General features: G+C 36.0%; 1 protein-coding gene across 1 annotated transcript in view; it reads left to right on the top strand.

Annotated features, from left to right (window-relative positions):
* LOC106149538 (translation initiation factor IF-2-like) overlaps window positions 1-17538 on the top strand; it is a gene marked incomplete in the record, with an annotated part of 36694 nt that extends 19156 nt beyond the window's left edge. Inside the window, 2 exon segments of the mRNA XM_013518657.1 lie at window positions 14579-14688; window positions 15922-17538.
* Between the last annotated feature and the right edge of the window lie 652 nt (window positions 17539-18190).

Genomic DNA, 18190 nt, shown 5'->3' with positions numbered 1-18190 from the left:
TGCAGTTCAGGCTGACCTTGAGCTCACTTTGTAGCCCAGGCTGGCCTCGAACTTGCAATGATCCTCCTGCCTCAGCCTCCCAAGTGCTGGGATTGCAGGGATGCACCACCATGCCCAGCTTGGCATTAGTTTTTAATGATATAAAATAGTTTTATATTTATAAGCAATTCCTGATTATGTTGCGTTCCCTACTTTGGGTTCCATCTTTTCTTGCAGAATATTTCTACATTAACAAAAATATACTCTTCTACCTTTATAGGAGGAGGAGTGGATCCCACATGATTGTAAGAGCCACTCCTGGCTGAATTGCTGACTGGCTGTGAGTCTGCCTGGTCAGCCTCCTCTATTTCTTTAGGTGAAGACTATAAGTTATCAACTTTGATATTATAACAGATCAATATGCAGTCATATTTTGGCGGAAATGTATTGCCACATTGTTCATTTTACCAACAGGGAAAACCTCAAATGCAAGACTTAGAACAGAATACTTAACTGCATCTTTGTTGGGGAAATTAGGTGGTGCCATTTACTAATACCAGCTGACAGATACATTCTGCTACATCTGAAAATCAAATTATCTGGAAAAATGAAGAGCTGACTTGCATGACTGGTTTATATAATACTCTTATTTTCAAGAAAATATTTAAAGACAATCATATTTATATGTTAAACATTTCTCACACTACATTCTCACTATTTCCACTTGGAACAAGCTCTTGAAATAAGGAAATAATTCCTAACAAGGCTGTGCCCTACAAAACTATAGGCATCATTTGTGAAAAGTTTTCCTGTCTAAGCTAATGTGGAACATATGCCTTACTTTCACATTCACTTGGGCATAATAACTTTACAGATACCAAAGCCTACATCAAACTGTGGACTTAATTTTTTAATACAATATCTGTCTCCTTCCACAGAAGACAAATACTTTATGTTGGAGTACAGGAGGGAAATGTCAGGCCAGCTACAGGGAGACAATCTTCTGTATTTACTCTGGGATTTAAAGATAGTGATTAACTAAGAGGTATGAAAATTACTTAATATCAGAAAGAAGACAAAACCACTTGAAGCAGTATTTTATTCATAAGAAAAAATAGTTTAGTACTAAATAATGTGCCTGGATACTTTAGGTATAAGAAATCCCTAACTGAATTTGGCAAAGGGCTGCTAACCAAACAGATACGGAATACTGTTCATGCATGTTAATCATCTCCCTCAGACTTCTCCCTGGCCCTTGTTTGACTATCTCCAGTATATAGAGATCTCTAGTATATAGAGATCTCAACTCTTGAGTAAATGAAGCATGCTTGTCAGTGCAGCCTCTAATTATATATAGTCAGGGAAATATATATTACCGGTCATACAACTGTGTTGATTTTTGTTATTTAAAAAGAAATCTAAAAACTCAAACCCAAAAGTAGTGTCTACATAGAGGCCTTTATGTACAAACAGGAAAGTGCATTTCAGCTGAGCCTGGTGTATGAAGGGGCTGCGTCACTCAGTCCAGGGTGAAGTGTGCTTGAGGTCAGTCTCAATACTTGAGATAGCAAAGAGCAGCAGAACCCAGCACACCTTCTTGCCCTCCTCTCCACTTTCTTGCTTTCTCTCTCTTGCTCTCCCCGTCACCCTGGTTTGCTTTCGTCCTTACTCAGGTTTTCCCTCTTTGAACAGTAGATGGCTTCTGCTTTCAGATCTCACATCCTCTAGTGGGGGATTTCCCAGTGTCTTCCGGGATTCTGGTACATGCTTCCTTTCATTGCTATTCAGGTAACGTAAACCATTTGTGAAATATCCATGATGTTGATCAAACAGTGGGGTGCACTGATTGGTTTAGAACATGAACATTTATTTCACTTCTGAGACCCAACTATGTTGGTTTTCCTTTAGATTTTATTTTTTGTATCAGGAATCGAACCCGCGACGTCACGCTTGCAAGGCAGGTGCTGTGCCACTGAGCTATATCCCTGGCCCCTGCGTTGGTTTTCTTATGGTTGCTTTGAAAAAAATGACCACAATCTTGGTGGTTAAAAGAACACACATGCATTCTCTTTGAAGTTCTGGGAATGTGAAGTGTGACATCGGTTTTCCTGGGCCATAATGAAGGTGTCAGCAAAGCTTTGTTCTCTTTCTGCAGAGGCTCCAGGGAAGAATCCATTTGCTTGTTTTTTTTTTGTTTCTAGAGCTGCACCCCTTGGCCCTTGGCCCTTTTCTCACTCTTCTAAGCCAGCAGTGTGACTTCTTGTTTTGGTGGTTACGCTATGATCTGCTGTGAGCCTCCCTCTAACTCCCTCATATAAGGAAGCTCGTTCTATGTCCAAATACTGGAGGATAATCTGCCCCTAACTGCATAGTCACATTTGAAAGGAACCACTTTTGGAGCATGAAAAAGCATTCTCAGGTTACACCAATTTGTATCCAGCTATCTTTATGGATCATTATTCAGTTTATTGCATCTATCCAATCATAACATCTACAAGAATGAAAGAAAGAAACTGAACAAATGCTGGGAGCGTACATATCAAATATCTGCTACTGATGTACCTTAGAGGGTGTTTTTGTTTATTTCTTTTTCTGTAACTACACTTCCAAAGCAAAGATACGCCTTGTGCTTTTATTTGTAATTTAATTTTGATGGCTAATTAATCAAGAGTTGTATAGAAAATATTCATGCATAATAGGAAGATGGACATCCAATTGTGATTTGAACTTTGCATGACATAAAATTTTCTATTCTAAGAACAGTGTAGATACTAGAAGTCTCTTTACAGGTTAGTATTAGTGTCTTTCTGTGGTTTGAAGATAGAGTTCTGCATTGTTCACCTGTCAAGAGAGTGAATCAAACAAGATACTTAGTCATGTACAATAAAATAGCTACAAAATAGATCAATTGAAAATGAGCATGTTTTCTATTCTAAAATGTATCTAAAGGGCTAAATGAGTTTCAATCACGGCCTCATATTAAGAAACATATTTTGTAAAATAACGCACATTACCCAAATGCTGTGCTTTTAAGCCTTCACGTGAATGGAAAAACACTTCTTAACTGGGCATGTTCAGTCTAGGTTCTTTTTGTGTGATTGAGCTGATCGCTCAATCTCCCGTTACCTAAACACAGTGAAAATGTAGTTTTTGCCCTGGTTTTAAGGCTCAAATGAAGACGGGACATGTTCCCCGTGTGGTCCCTGGTGTTTGGTCTGGTTGAACAGACAAATGAGATAAACTGTCAGGGAAGCAGAACTATATTGTGGGTGAGAATCAAAAGATTTGCCTTTAAGTCTTGACAGCTGTGAGATGGCAACAAAATTTCTGTACTTTCTTTTTCCATAAAATAGGACTTAACAGTTACCATTTAGGGTCACTGTCATGAGAATGAATTAGCCACAACAGGCAGTGCCCAAAATGGTAGATTCCTTTATCATTGTATTCCTTCTATCACTTGGAAATTAGTTTAATATGAAATTTTATTCTGCTTTTTGAAAAAATTGATATACCAGTTAACAACTTAGACAGTAGTTTCTCTGCCTGCTTCCCTGAGGGAGCTCTGCAATCTGCTGTGTACAATTTCCTGTAAAAGAGTATTGCATTAAAAGCAGTTTAAGATCACCTAACATAACACAGGTATATGTACTTAATATAAATTCAAGCACCATTTTAAATAATTGAACATATCTTAAAGGACTTATTTAAAAATAGTATTAGATAACATAGCACATTTTTTTGAGGTGGGGTCTCACCATGCAGTTCAGTTTGGCCTTGCACTCACTTATGTAGCCCAGACTGGCCTCAAATTCATGGCAATCCTCCTGCCTCAGCCTCCTGAGTGCTAGGATTACAGGTGTGCACCACCACACCCAAGGAAAATGGTATTTTCAATTACGGAAAAAAACCTTTAAATGTTGCACATGATTGAACATTTTAAGCACAAAGTGAGAAACCATATGATAAAATCTACAATAATGAGTGACATGGTAGGGAAATTCAGCAATTTGGACCAGATACAATACAGGTAACACTTGAAGGTTCCTGCATCCCTATGCACTCATTTTTGTATATATCAGTTGAGGTTGAGTTTGTCTACAGACATAAGAAAATTATATAATAACAGCTGCAAAACTAAGTTTAAAAAAACCCATGGCTTTGCTGTCATATTAGTTAGCAATAGTCTGTATCTATCTTCGGGTGGCATACATTAGTCATAATTAAAGTTAGAATGAATCACCTTTAAAGGGTTAACATGAAAACATAAATTCCTATTTATAGTTTTTACTTTCTCTTCTAATTTTGATGCTATAAATAAAAATGGAAAAGTGAAAATCTGACTAGTGGTAATCAAAATAATTACAGTGATCAAGTAAATATTGAAAAACATCTTTTTCTGGAACTAACATAGAAAGCACACAACTTTAAGGGGATAATGAAAAAATCTACAGGATTACTATTTCAGTCTCTTTTTATCCCTTCCTGAAAAGATTGTGAAGGGGCCAATTTAGATTCTAAAATATACAAGTTTACTTGAACTTCTGAATCTGTGACTTACAATGAAATAATATGGTATTCAAAGGTCTGTCTCCTACAGTCCCCAAATTGCAGCTCTTCAATTACTTCACAGCATGCTCTAAGATTTTAAAGAATAGAGATGTAACTTTCTAAAATAACTAATACTTTTAATTTAAAAATAAAAATGCAAATAACTTGCTAGTGTTTCCTGTAAATCAGTATACTGTTCCAAAATTATGGAAAGATACGCACAAATGAAGTTATTAGTCTCTGGAGGAAGTTTGAAGAAACCTGCAGCGGTAACACTTATTTCACAAACATAATTTTTTTAACTTAATAATGTGTTATTTCTAAAGTCTACAATTATTTCCACAGTCTTTATAAAGGGACACTTGTGAGGTAAAATGTTGAGACCCAGACAAAGGGATTAATCCTTTTCATCAGTATGAAAGGGATTTGTGTTATTTAAAAGGGAGAGAAAATAGGCTAGCAAAATCATCCCTTTTCTTTAACAACGTCCTTCTAGTTATGAAGAGCTGTGGGGGATTGGACCACCAGTCTGTTTCTTGTGTCACATTCTTCCTACTGCACGGCATAAGCAAAGGTGAATCGGGAATCTTATTTGGTTCATTTTAGCCCATTAAGTTTTTAGAAGCAACTGAGCAACAGCCAAGCAACACAAGTAGGTATTGATTTTGCTTGACCCAATTTGGGGAGGGGAGGATATACTGTACACCAGGTCGAAGTTCTTCCTGAAGATGTCAATACTCTTCCTATAAATCCTTCTGTGGTTAATCACTTTTATGACTGAGATGGAGAAATAGACACCAGAGCAAACTGAGACATTGTGGAGGGGATGTACATTTTTCCAGTGGAAATACTGGACCACCCAGATAGACTTCGCCTTCATTGCTGAGTCAGGAAATATCTTAGGTCACTTCATTAGGCCTTCAACCACAGCTGGTACTCCAACTACAGAGAGGTGTGAACTCTACAGATCAGTTTATGGACGTTCTAAGACAAAAACCAGACAAATAAGTGAAAACTCATTTGTATGTGCTTTGACTATATACTCTTTGCCTATGGACTCTTATCTCATTTGGATAAATCCTTACTACTCACACCAATTAGTCTTCTATGAATTTGTGCTAACTGTTATGTTCATCAGTCAGGCATCAATAGCTTTGAGTGCCTGCTGTGGGTCAGCCATTACTTTATATTCTCAGCATACAGGGACAAAGGAAGACACATGAGACTCTTGCACACTTCAATATGACAAACGTATAAACAATTTGATGAACTAACTCCATGCTGGGATCATTTCCACAGAGAAATCAAAACGTATTTTATGGCACAGTAGTTGGGAGGATTCCTTTAGCAAGGATAATCAAGAATTTCTACAAATTTTGGCACTAGAAATATTAGACTAATGGAGCTATTGGATTCTGAAAATTCATGTGTTTCATCACTCTCTACTTTTTTCTTTTCTCTCCTTTCACATATTCACAATTTGAAAGAGGGAGAGTGTAAGGGAAGAACTGAGGAATCATGTTTTTCTGGAAAAAGGAGAAGAGTATCCTGAGATGTGAAACATCTTCAGAGGATGGGACATGAAGGAGATAAGTATGTTTGAAAATTGGTGAGAATGAGGGAACATGGTGTTGAATATTAGAGAAGTATTTGAAATTCAAAGCCTGAAGGACCATATAAACCAAGAGGCCTTGATTTTATTATGAGTATTTATTATGGAATAATCATGATACATTTTGAGAAAATATTCTACTTAGAGTAATTATATCATTTATTTAAATTTTATTAAAACTGCTCCAGGAGCTTTTTTTTTTTCTTTTTTTCCAGTACAGGAAATCGAACTCACGACCTTGCGCTTGCCAAGCAGGTACTATGCCGCTGAGCTAAATCCCCAGCCCCTCCAGGAATTTTTTGATTTTTTGTTTTATGAGACAGGTTCTCACCATGCAGTTCAGGCTGGCTTTGAACTCACTGTGTAGCTTAGTCCAGCCTCGAATCACAGTGACGCTCCTTCCTTCAGCCTCAGTTTCAGGAGTGCTGGGGTTATACTCAGGCGCCACCATGCACAGCTTCATTTCTTAAGTAAATGCAAAGTCAAGTTGCTCAATCTGTTTGTTTTATTTTTAATAACTTCAAAAATGAAATTACTATGTAAAACTCAGTGCTTGTAAGAAAAATTCAGGAGGTCTCTGGAATTTTTTGGAACTAATTCTGGTTTTTCTCCTGGGTGGAGATGGTCATAGGTAGAGGAAAATGTAAAAGGGGGAAGATCATTGGAGATATAGGATTCTGAAAAACCATCGGTCCCGTCAACCTTTGCTTTTTTCTTTTCTCTCGTTTCACAAATTCAGAATGAAGATTCCCAGACAGGGATATCAGTTTAATTTGATGCAGAGCCTTCAAAACAGAATTCCTTCAGTTATATATGTAACAAACAAGAGCTTGCTAATTACTCTGCGTGTTCAGATAGAAAGCCCTGTAAGTCAGTCCCTACTGCCTGTGTACACAAGCACACCCTCTCACAATTTTCCCACCAGAGCTTAATGCATCTGGAGTCATGAAGTTCTTAATAACAGGGCAGATACACACCAATCAGCTACACATCACTGCAAACTAATTTCCCCACAAAAATGAGAGAAGACAGGTACATTCTTGAGATCAGAATATAAAAGAGGCTTAGTGAGTCAACCCTGCAAAATTTCAAAACAGTGGATGAAGAGCTAGTGGATATAAGTACTATTTTTCCTATATGAAATATGGAATAGGAAATAGGATTTCACTTTGCTCATTCAGAATTTAGTATGGCTTATGAGCTATAATGCATTGTTATAACTTTTCATCTGGTGATGTCATAGTGGTTTGAAAAAGAATTTCCGATTGGCCAGACAGTTTTATTTAAACAAAGGAAGAACTAAAGAATAAAGGAATATTTGCACTTGAATTATAATCAGATCCTATTTTAGACCACCAGGAAGTTTTTACATTTTTTCCTATATAGATATCAGTTTTCTTTAATATTTATATTGCTTCAATCCTGCTTGATATACTTAATCTAACAGAATATTTTCAACTTTCATAGTTGCATTACAAGATAATATTTTAAGGTAAGTGGAATAATTGTGAAAAGAGAATCCAAATAAATCATCTACTGACAGATAATGAGAAAGGTTTATGATGTGTCACTCTGTGATTTTGTTTCATAATTCTGAAAAAATTCAGAGTTGAGAGACACTGATACACTGATCTAATTAATGTTTTATTGCATATATATAATTCATATTAAGGAATTTTTTTCATTTTTCCCTCTTACCCCCCAAAATTTGGAAAGGAAAAATAGGAATGAAATTGATGTCAAGTTGATATCATTTTATAAAGCAACCCGTTTATCTCCAAACATTTGCAGAAAAATTATAACATATTAAATTTTATTCACCAAATTTTATTGTCCATGTATGTTGTTTTGATATTTATATTTTCACTCTTACATTTAACTCCTGAATGCATATTTTAATACTTGGGACATTATAATCTCAAGAGTAATAGTAATTATGAGGAAGAGAATAATCATGCTATTAATAAAATGACTAAATTAAAAATTGTATATATGATACAGTTAAATATAGTAATGTGATGAGTATAATACTTTGAAAAATAAAGTCTTATTACGTGAAGATAAAATTCTTCAGAGGATGTGAAATGGTGCTGCAGTTTCAGGAGACAAGGAAGTCATGTAGAATGTTTAGCTGTTAGTTTATTCATGTATTGTTTAAGTGGATGATGATGGTCACAAATTGCCAAGGCATTAGCCGTCCACTACATTTGAAAGTGTAATATAATATCTGGCTTTAAATATTTACAATATGCCGGGACTCATATCCTTGCAATTATTTAAAATAATTATGAAAAAATTTAGAAGTCAATTTAAAAACACTTATGATGCATTTTTTCAAACTTCTTTCTGTTTTCAAAAGACAGTGATCTTCTGAACAAAAGCTGTGAAAGATCTTTTTGAAGAATAATGCTTTTACAAAACCAATTTTCACTGGTACGCAGGTTTATGAAACCTAGGAGCTGAAAGCCAAAATCGTCACAATGGCCTGCAGAGTCTTGTACTGTGTCCCCACCCCTCCCTTTCCTCCTGGTCCTCTCCCCATTACCCCCATTACTCTGCCTTGGTTGCACTGTAGTCTTGGGTTTGTTTTTTTTTTTTTTTTTGGTACCAGGACTCAAACTCATAACCTCAGGCTTGCCAGGCAGGTGCTTATGCCACTGAGCTATATCCCTGGCCCTCTTTGTTATTCTTGAGACACACAAGACAAGATCCTGCCTCAGATTTTTGCATTGCTGGCTTCATCTATCTGAAAAACTCTTTCCCAAGTTATCTTCATTCTTGCTATATTCCTTCCTTCAAGTCATTGTTGGGATATAGCTCAGTGGCATATCCTGCCTGGCCAGCACAAGGTCCTGAGTTCTATTCCCAGTACCAAAAAAAAACCCCAAAAAACAAAATCATTGTCACCCATGCATCAAGACTGACCTTTAATGTCCTACAGAAAAATGCAACCCTCTACTGCCAACTCTTCCTTCCCTGCTCTCGCTTTACCTTTCCCCCCGGCATACAGTACTCCCAACACAGAATGGAACTGTGTGCTTCTAATCTCCACCCCTTCTGGAATACAAACCCCATGGAAGCAGAGGGTTTTCTTTTGCTCGTCGCTGTAACTTCAGTCCCTAGAGCAGAACTTAGAATTTAGGAGATACTCAGTTAAAGGTTTCACATAGATAAGTAACAAAGTTGCTCCTAAGATTCATGCTATGTATGTTGAAAGGTGTTTTCTTTGAGAAGAAAAAGTTACAAATCTCTTGTAACTTTTTAAAAAAGTATCTTATTGTCAACAAGAATAATGTATATCTACCACATGGATTTAGGAACTAAGGAAACAGACCATCCTTATTCTCTGAAAGCCATTTATTATAGATCTAATCCTTACTACTAACAAGATCATCAAGAAACTTATAGTTCCTTTTTAATCCACTCTGTTAGTTAATTCAAAGAACATTTATTGAATATCTGATGGCTACTCTGCTATTAGTATAAAGATAATATAGTAAACCTACCCCACATGTAGCACAGTCTAGTAAAAAGTAGCACTTCTTGTCTTTCAAATGTGTATTACTTCCAAAGGCTTTTAATTACTAAATAATATAGTTCTACAACTTTCATCTATAAATTCAGTTGTATCTACTAAGTAGGAATTTCATAAACTTTGATGAGATACTCATAGACATGAAAGAATAAAAAGCCAGAAACATATTTCAGAAGACAAGGCTGAATCTGTAACAATAAGCTCTATATCTAACATCAAGCCTTATTATAAATTCTAGCAATAAAAAGTATGAGATTCACAGAAGGACATATAAATACAATGAAACATAATAGAAAATTCTGTAATATATGAAATCTTACATGGCAGAAATGACATTATGATACATGACTATGTTATTTGGCTGTTATTTAAAATATTATTTAACATTTTGTCCTTATAAACAAAAATTCTTTCTATCCTTCAACCCACACAGAAATCCAAATTGACTCAAAACTCATATTTAAAAGTTAAAATTTAGTAACAAATAGAGAGAAATCTTTGGAGAATATATTCATGACCTTGAGATATGAGAAAGATTCCTTATAAAGGATTAAGAAGAAGAATGACATAAAGTAAGATTGATTTATTTTATCAAATGAATCATAAATGAATGCAAAAGGTAGACATAGAAATGATACACTTGCTTGATAAATAAGGAAGGGGAGGTTATTATGTGTAATATATACCAATCAATAGAAAATGTACAAACCACGAAATCCATAAATGGACAAAGTATATAAAATTCAGAGACTGAGATATCCAAGTGACTAATAAACAGATAAAAAATCCTCCCTCTTACAAATGAGTAGGAAAATTTAAGTTAATGGAACCCTCACTTCATGCTGACTAGATTACAAAAATTTAAGTCTGATAATGCCAAGCGCAAGAAAGAATGTTGAATGAATTTTATATAATGATGATTGGATTATAAATTGGTTGAAGAGAGCAATTTGGAACTCAGTAGATAATAAGATGAACATGCTTAAATGTTTTGAATTAGCAACTTCCAAGAGTATACTTTGGATTCATTTGTAAAAGCACATAAGGAACAAGTGTGCTCATTATAGCTTATTTATACAAATGGTATACTTTATTACAAGTAAATGTCCATCCAGCAACAAGGGACTGAATGAAATGTATACTGTTTTCACATGGAATGTCATAATGCAGGTAAATAAATGCATTAGTTCAATGTGCTAATTTGAAAAAAAATCAATGAGAAAAAGACAAAGTAGAGTAATATGGATGATATGATACAATTCATAGAATACTATAGAAACGTAACTCAGTCCTATATACTGCATTGTTACATATGCTTATCCTAAAAGTGGGTCAGTGGACATCACTGCCAATTGCTTCCACTTCCACAAGCCCATAACAACTCATATACAAAATGTTTTACGTATATGCATTTTCTAGGTATCTGTTTTCACATTATGGTACCACATTGATCCAAAAGTCACGAACAGCCGTCTTCTCCCTAGGAAATTGTTCTTGAATCATGACTTTTGTTAACATCTGTAAATTTATGGTTTTTGCTCCAGGCTATTTCCCCGTCCCAGATTGCTCCTGGATGTCACAGTCACGTATTATAATAGTTCCCTAAATGTTTCTACTTGGATAACCACCAGGCCCCTAAACATAGCATGTGAAAAACTGAATTTATTTTTCCTTCCAATCTTTGCTACTTGTCTCTATTTCCTACCTAAGAGAGTAACTCTGCCACCTAACACCCTGGCCCAGGTTGAAGAGGACATCCCAACTCCTGCCTCTTCCTCAGTCCCATCCCAAGTGGCCCGTATTCTCACACCCACTCGCCATGTGTCTACCTCAGCCTTCCTTCTCTATGTTCTGAATGTGGAACTGTGTCCTGGTCTCTTTGTCTTTACTGCACAGCCTCAGAAATACTTATCGCCACTTTCAAAAGTACTTACCTATGCATTACAGTGCAGCCAAAGAGCAAATCTAACATATAAATTCCATAATGCAGGGCCTCTCATACGCAAGTCTGTCCTCAGTATGTCCCCAGCTTAAAGAAAACTCTAACAGTCTCCACTTGTCGCAGGACAAAGATCAGACTCCTCAAAACGACTGCAGGTAGGGCTCGGAATATAGCTCAGTGGCACACGTCTGGCAAGCACAAGGTCTTCAGTTTAATTCCTGGTACCAAAAAAGAAAAGAAAAGAAAAAAGAAAAGAGAAGAGAAGAAAAGAAAATAAATGAAAAGAAAAGAAACAAGAAAAGAAAAGAAAAGAAAAGAAAAGAAAAGAAAAGAAAAGAAAAGAAAAGAAAAGAAAAAGAAAAAAGAAAAGAAAAGAAAAGAAAAAAGAAAACCTGACTGCAGGTTTCTTTCGCATATGTTTGTTTCTTTCTTCCTCTTTCCTCATTGCTCCTTCCATTCAACGCTACAGCTGAGGTGAACCTTTTGTTCCTTGGTCAGCAAGGTTTTCTCTGGCCTCTGGGGCCTTTGTTCATCTGATTCTTACTCACTTGCCCTCAGCCACCTTGATCCAGCTATGGGGTTTCTTCCTAGTTTCAGGTCTCCTGCATGCTTTTCTCAAGGGTGCTGCACATATGTGCACAGGTCGTGCTGCCCAACTCAGCACAAAGACGTTTGGATCGTGTCCTGCTGCATGCTGTCCCTGGAGCGATGGAGTGCCATAGCCATGTCTGTAACATCTCTAATGCAGTGATAACCACACTGTAACGTAATTGCCCCAGGACTCATCTTTCTCATTGTCTTTCTCACTAAGTAGACAGGGAACATCATACTACACACTAGAAGTCCATATATAAAGAGATTAAGCTCCATTATGGGGTCAGGTAAACACACCCTCTATTTATCCATCTGAAAACCATCCTAGGAAAAGATCCAGAGAAAGGGTGATCAGCTAAGAAATTAAGTATTTTGTGCACAAAATTTTTATCTTTTCTAAAAGGCATGAAATAACAGGCATCTGGGCAATGGAACATCAGCCCCATGATAGCAAATTATTTTTCTGCTTGGACAACTTGCTGTTTCCCTACCTCCAGTACCTCCAGAAAAATGTCTCCAATAAGTAGTGCTGGAAGAAAGAGTTTGATGAATAAGTAGTCTATATTTAAACTGTACTGAGGACTCATGAGGAAGACTAGAAGAGAAGTAGAGAGGCATTCTGAGTTGGTATCAGTGTCTCTTCCAACTTAGCATGTTAAAAAAGTGCAGCTCCTTAGGATCAAGTAGCCCTGTGAGATTCTTTCAAGGGCACAATGGAGAAAGCAGAAACCACAAAATTCACAAGGATTAGAATCACAAGAAAGGTGAATATTCCCTATGGACTTGCTGGCTCTCTAACTAGTAACATTTGTACAGCTCCTCACAGATCCAAGGAAGCTCACTTGCGTTTTCTCAGCTACTCACCACGGAAGAGGGAGAAGGAACAGCCATTTCCTTCCCGTGAAGATAAGACACAATCTCTCTACTCCAAACTGAGTTTCTTTACAGAGTTTTTTTTTTATATTTTAAAGGTCATAAAAGTTAATAATCACAAAGTGTTATCTGTCAGTTGTGTTTACTTTATTTTCAAGAAAGTTGTCAGAAAAAAAGAGAGGAAAAACTTTTATGGAATTGGGTTGTGAGGTTAAGGTTTCATAAATTCTTTTCCACACCACCCTATGACTTCATGAAAATGTGCTGATGTTCGGGGATGTTTTAGCTAAGAGGGTTATCTCTAGGTATTTTGGGTGACAATTATGATCTCGTCCATATTTCCTGTGAAAATGATTTTGAATCTAGCCTTTCCTGTATCACAACTTTAAACTACATATTTTAATTCACACATTTAATTCACCAAGTATAAAAGTATCCATAGCAAAAGATAGATGAATAATGTAACTGCTTGGTTAAGTTTCTATGTTTAAGTTTATTTAAACTAAGTGGCTTTAAAATATTGGAGAACTCTTTGGTTAACTTTTGTTTTTACCGCTATCTATATTATTATGTTTCATTTATATTCAACAGGATGAATTTTAATATACAAATTTGAAGAATAAATTTTTTAAAATACATTATACTATATCAAGTAGTTTAGTGATTACCTGTTTGGGAAAATATGATATTGCTACACTGTAATTTACTTCATTTTCAACAATATTTCACTCAATTTATTGGATCTTGGCATAATTTGAAGAGATAAATGAGATAACTTTATGTTTCAATGCCAGTTTAAGCAAATTATATTGATATTTATTTGCTCTCTCTGTTAAAATGCATTCCATGGCCGACTGATGATACGTCATGGTGTCAGACTAGGTTTTATGGCTTTTCAACTGTGTTTTCCAGGTCAAGTAGTGCCTTTGTAAAGGCACTTTTCTCAGAGCACAGATGGCTATGCACTCATTCTGAATGGGATCGGGCAGTGTAGCCACTTAGTGACTGATGCAAGTGAATGTACTCTGTACTGTGGTCCACAATTGTAAATAAGAAAATACTTATTTTCTTGTCTCCACTCAAAACCTGCGTGCTGTTGTTAAAGTAGACATTTGTTTTCTTAATCCATGTACTTTTATGATACATCATAATGAGATAATTTCTAAACTTTTCCCTTGTTGTCATTCCAGCAGTTTTCACCGACAGATTTTTTTTTTTACCCCAAATTTGCTATTTTACTCTGATTTAAATGTCTCTATAGTCTGTCTCTCTGGAAGGTTAATTTTCCCATCAGCATAAATCATGTTCAAACTCTCAGCTGGATGAATGCTGTTTTAACTTACTAAAAGCAGAGCAGGTTTTGTGACTGTAAATTACCATCACCTAGCACCTACTCTTGATGATAGATGGAGGGGTGATTCATTTTTCTCCAACATAATAGCTGCCCCAGCACAAAAAGATCTTCATTTCAGTACTCAGAAGTCCTTCTTCCCAGCTCTCTTTCAGCGTACAAATACCTTCAAAGAGGCAAGCTCAGGACCTCGCCCCTGCTATTGAAGAGAAGAAGCTGCAGAAGCCAGGAAAAGGCCACATCCTCCAGCACAGGTGTGCAGTCAGGACAAAGGGGAGGGTGGGACCGAGGAGAAAGCTCAGAACTCCTCGCAGCTCAACGGCTCCACACTTTCGCTGTGACTATGGACTGTTGCCCATTTACCAGTATTTCCAACCATGTTAGTTAAGAACAGTGGAAAAAAAGAAAAAACGGATTGGAGGAATCGTTCAGTGGTAGAAAGCTTGCCTAGCTTGTGCAAAGCCCTGGATTCAATCATCAGTACTGAAACAACAATAAAAACAAGAAGAACAATCAAAAACTAACAAAGAAATAAGGAAACTAGAATTTTTTCATTTGCCTTTAATTTCAAAATCAGCTCAATTAAAAGTAAATATTTATGCAACTAATTTCAGAATGCTGAGTCAAATGGGGGCCGTTGACTTCAGAACATTGTTGACAACTGGAAGCCATTCACACCACTGCAAAGGTGTGCTGACTGTCACGGCCTCAATATCACATGGGGGAAAGGCCAGATTTTTGAAAAACTGCAGCTGGAAACTCTGTGAAGTCACTGATCAAAAACTCAATGGTCATAAAGGTTTTAGTATAAATTATTTTCATGTTTATTCTAAATGTTCTGTTACTTTCTATGAAATATTTTTTAGGACTGGAACTCTAAAAGCATTTTGGTTTTGGTTTTGTGAGTTAAATTGTACAAAATCTGGGGGCTGGGGATTTAGCTCAGCGGCAAAAGCGCCTGCCTGGCAAGCTCAAGGTCGTGAGTTCGGTTCCCGGTACCGGAGAAAAAACCAAAAAAAAAAAAAAAAAAAAAATTGTACAAAATCAGATTCATACATCAATGGTTGGAAATATATGTTATAAATATGTTCAGAGTGCAAAATTATTGGGGTCCAATTGACTTCAATAATTCTAAAGCACTAATAGGAGAAAATATTAGGTTATACAGAGGTTTCAACAGAATCTCTTGTATTAACTTGGCAACAGAGTTTCCCCATGGTGAAAAGAGAGTCCTCTACTATGGAAGTTGTTTTGAACTCAGTAGCACATACATATTCTATAAGAGTTTTCTTCTGTACTAGATCACCATCTAAGATGAACATTTAGAATATGAATTTTCTTTTTTACAAATCACTGCAGCTGTTTATTAAGTTTTGATTTAAACTGTGGATTTAGGTTTTTATTTCAATGGGGTACTGCCACATAATTCACTTTAGAAATTCATTCAGTAAGCATGTTTTAATTACCTGAATTCTCATTTATTCCAGGAATTATGAAAATGCTGGACGTGTGAGGACAAACAAGACTGGGCCTGCTCTTGAAGCTTGAAAGATAAATCGAAAAGATAGAAAAGCCAAATTCACTTTGGCAGATAGACAAGGGGATTAGCGAAAATGCTCTTCGAGGAATGGATAAGCTAATGGATTTGTTAACAACTGTGCAAATTCTGACAATTACAAGTCTTTCCTTATGGTTTGGAGAGGAGCTCTGCCAAGAGTTGTGTTTCGTATGAGTAAGGTTTACGAAGGGAATGAGTGGTCAGATGCTACCTGACATTTAATTCCGTATACAGGAATTAATACTTTACCTTGTACACCAGTCTTTCTCAGAGTGGGCTCCATAGCCCCTCAGTGGTTTTCACTGTGTGATTAAAGTGATCCAGAGACAGCTGGGTTTTTTTGGAAAGTGAAGTAATGAACAATTTCATTCACATACATAATCTGGAATGTAAAGCAATTTTCTAAAAATATGGTTATTATAATTTCTACATTCTTAGGATGGATGCATGCGTTATAAGGATTTAACATAAAATCTCCTGCAAGGACCAGGCAGGTCATGTGTATAACTGCGGCTGGTAGTTGGCAATGAGTTTCTCAGTGTCAGGGAGAAATAGGGAGGAGGGGACTGTGAAGACCAGCAGAGCAGATTCTCCCTAAAGAGGCAAGATGCAAAGCAGCCCAACTGATTGTTGACAAAACATTATCACATCGTGTACTGTAATACTGAAAATAGACAAATTATAATATTTGTGTTTAACTTTATTTATGTACTGTAGGTATGTCTTTTTGTAAAGACTGGCCATAAATCTGCTCTCTAGGCAGCCTTTTTAAGCATGTGCAGCATGTGTGTGTATTAACAAGTGATTCAAATTTAAAACACATGTGGTTACCTATTGTACAGGCAAAAGAGCCTCTATTTGTGTTCCAGGTGTGACCCATGGCAACAATGCATCAATTGCATTGGCTCCTTCTTCTTTACTACTTGGCTTTTGGAGAAGAGAAGCGGGGGTCACTAGCTAAACCATTGTCATATCTTTTGCCTATTATTATTTACTATGTTAAGTCTTTTATTGCTTGTATATTTGTTAGACATACAATATATATAATAAATCTAATACTGTTGTGTTTATTATATACTCTAATATATGTCACATTTGCAAAATCAATAGTTCAAAAGTGGTCCATTGAAAAAGAAACAAGTAAATACAAATATTTTAAAGCAAAGATGGCGTGTAAATCTGTTTGTGGTGAGAGAAACAAGTTAATCAAAGCTACGTGATAAGAAAGTCAGCAGTATTTCTACCACATGACTTCCTAATATTATGTCATCATCAGCCAAGATTTCTTTAAGAGTGCCCAAACTATGATAAGCATCACATTGTATTAAAGTTGAAGCACTGAAATTTTTGCCATCAAAATTACTGTACTGAATTTATTATTAACAATTTTGAAGGGAATTCATTTTTATTATGTGATAATCTTTATCTTCATATATCTTCATATTAGGAAAATTGGTGAAGTTAACATGAACTGAATTTTAAAAATATGTCTATTCATTTGTTCCTGATTATAATGATATGATAGCTATTAATTAAACAACAAAAATTCTGCTACATATTTCAAATGTATACATGATTGCTCATTTGTACAAGAATTCTTTAAGGAAATTTCTGTCTTCATTTTACACAGGTAAAATCCGTGCAGTCTCTCCTATTTGGCCAGTAGAAATTGTTATAATTACTTAACATTACTGATGGTGTTATACAGAAAAGGCAAAACTAGTATGTAATCCAAGCGTTATTTAATTCTAAATCATGATCTTTCTACTTTATGTGTTCTTCTGCCATTGTCCACATAAATCTGTGCCTAGAGACTGCTGAGTAACACAGAGGGCTACTATAACTGCTTTTACCTTGATGTTTTACAAACTTATCACTGAAGGAGTTAAAAAAAAAAATCACTCTGGCATACTTACTATTTTGAGTCCAGGCACTTGAAAAGCAGCAAACACAAGATCATTTTGACTTCCCTTCCATTTCTTAAAAGCAGGAAATATGAAAGGTACTGGAAGGAAACGGATGTTCTTATCAACAAGGACAGGAAGTTAAAAACCAAGAGAATCTGTACAGAACTTTTAAAATAATTCTTATCTTTTTAGCCTCCCTACATAATCTAGCTGCTTTTTCAGAACTTCATGTGCTTTGTCCAATTCTGTATTCACTCTTAACTGCTCCTCTGCGTCTTCATTTTATTATGA

This window comes from Chinchilla lanigera, unplaced genomic scaffold, assembly GCF_000276665.1.
Source record: "Chinchilla lanigera isolate Chin_1 unplaced genomic scaffold, ChiLan1.0 scaffold00047, whole genome shotgun sequence".
Classification (NCBI taxonomy): Eukaryota; Metazoa; Chordata; class Mammalia; order Rodentia; family Chinchillidae; genus Chinchilla; species Chinchilla lanigera.
Note: the sequence above shows the minus strand (reverse complement) of the source record. Positions and strands in the feature narration are given on the sequence as shown.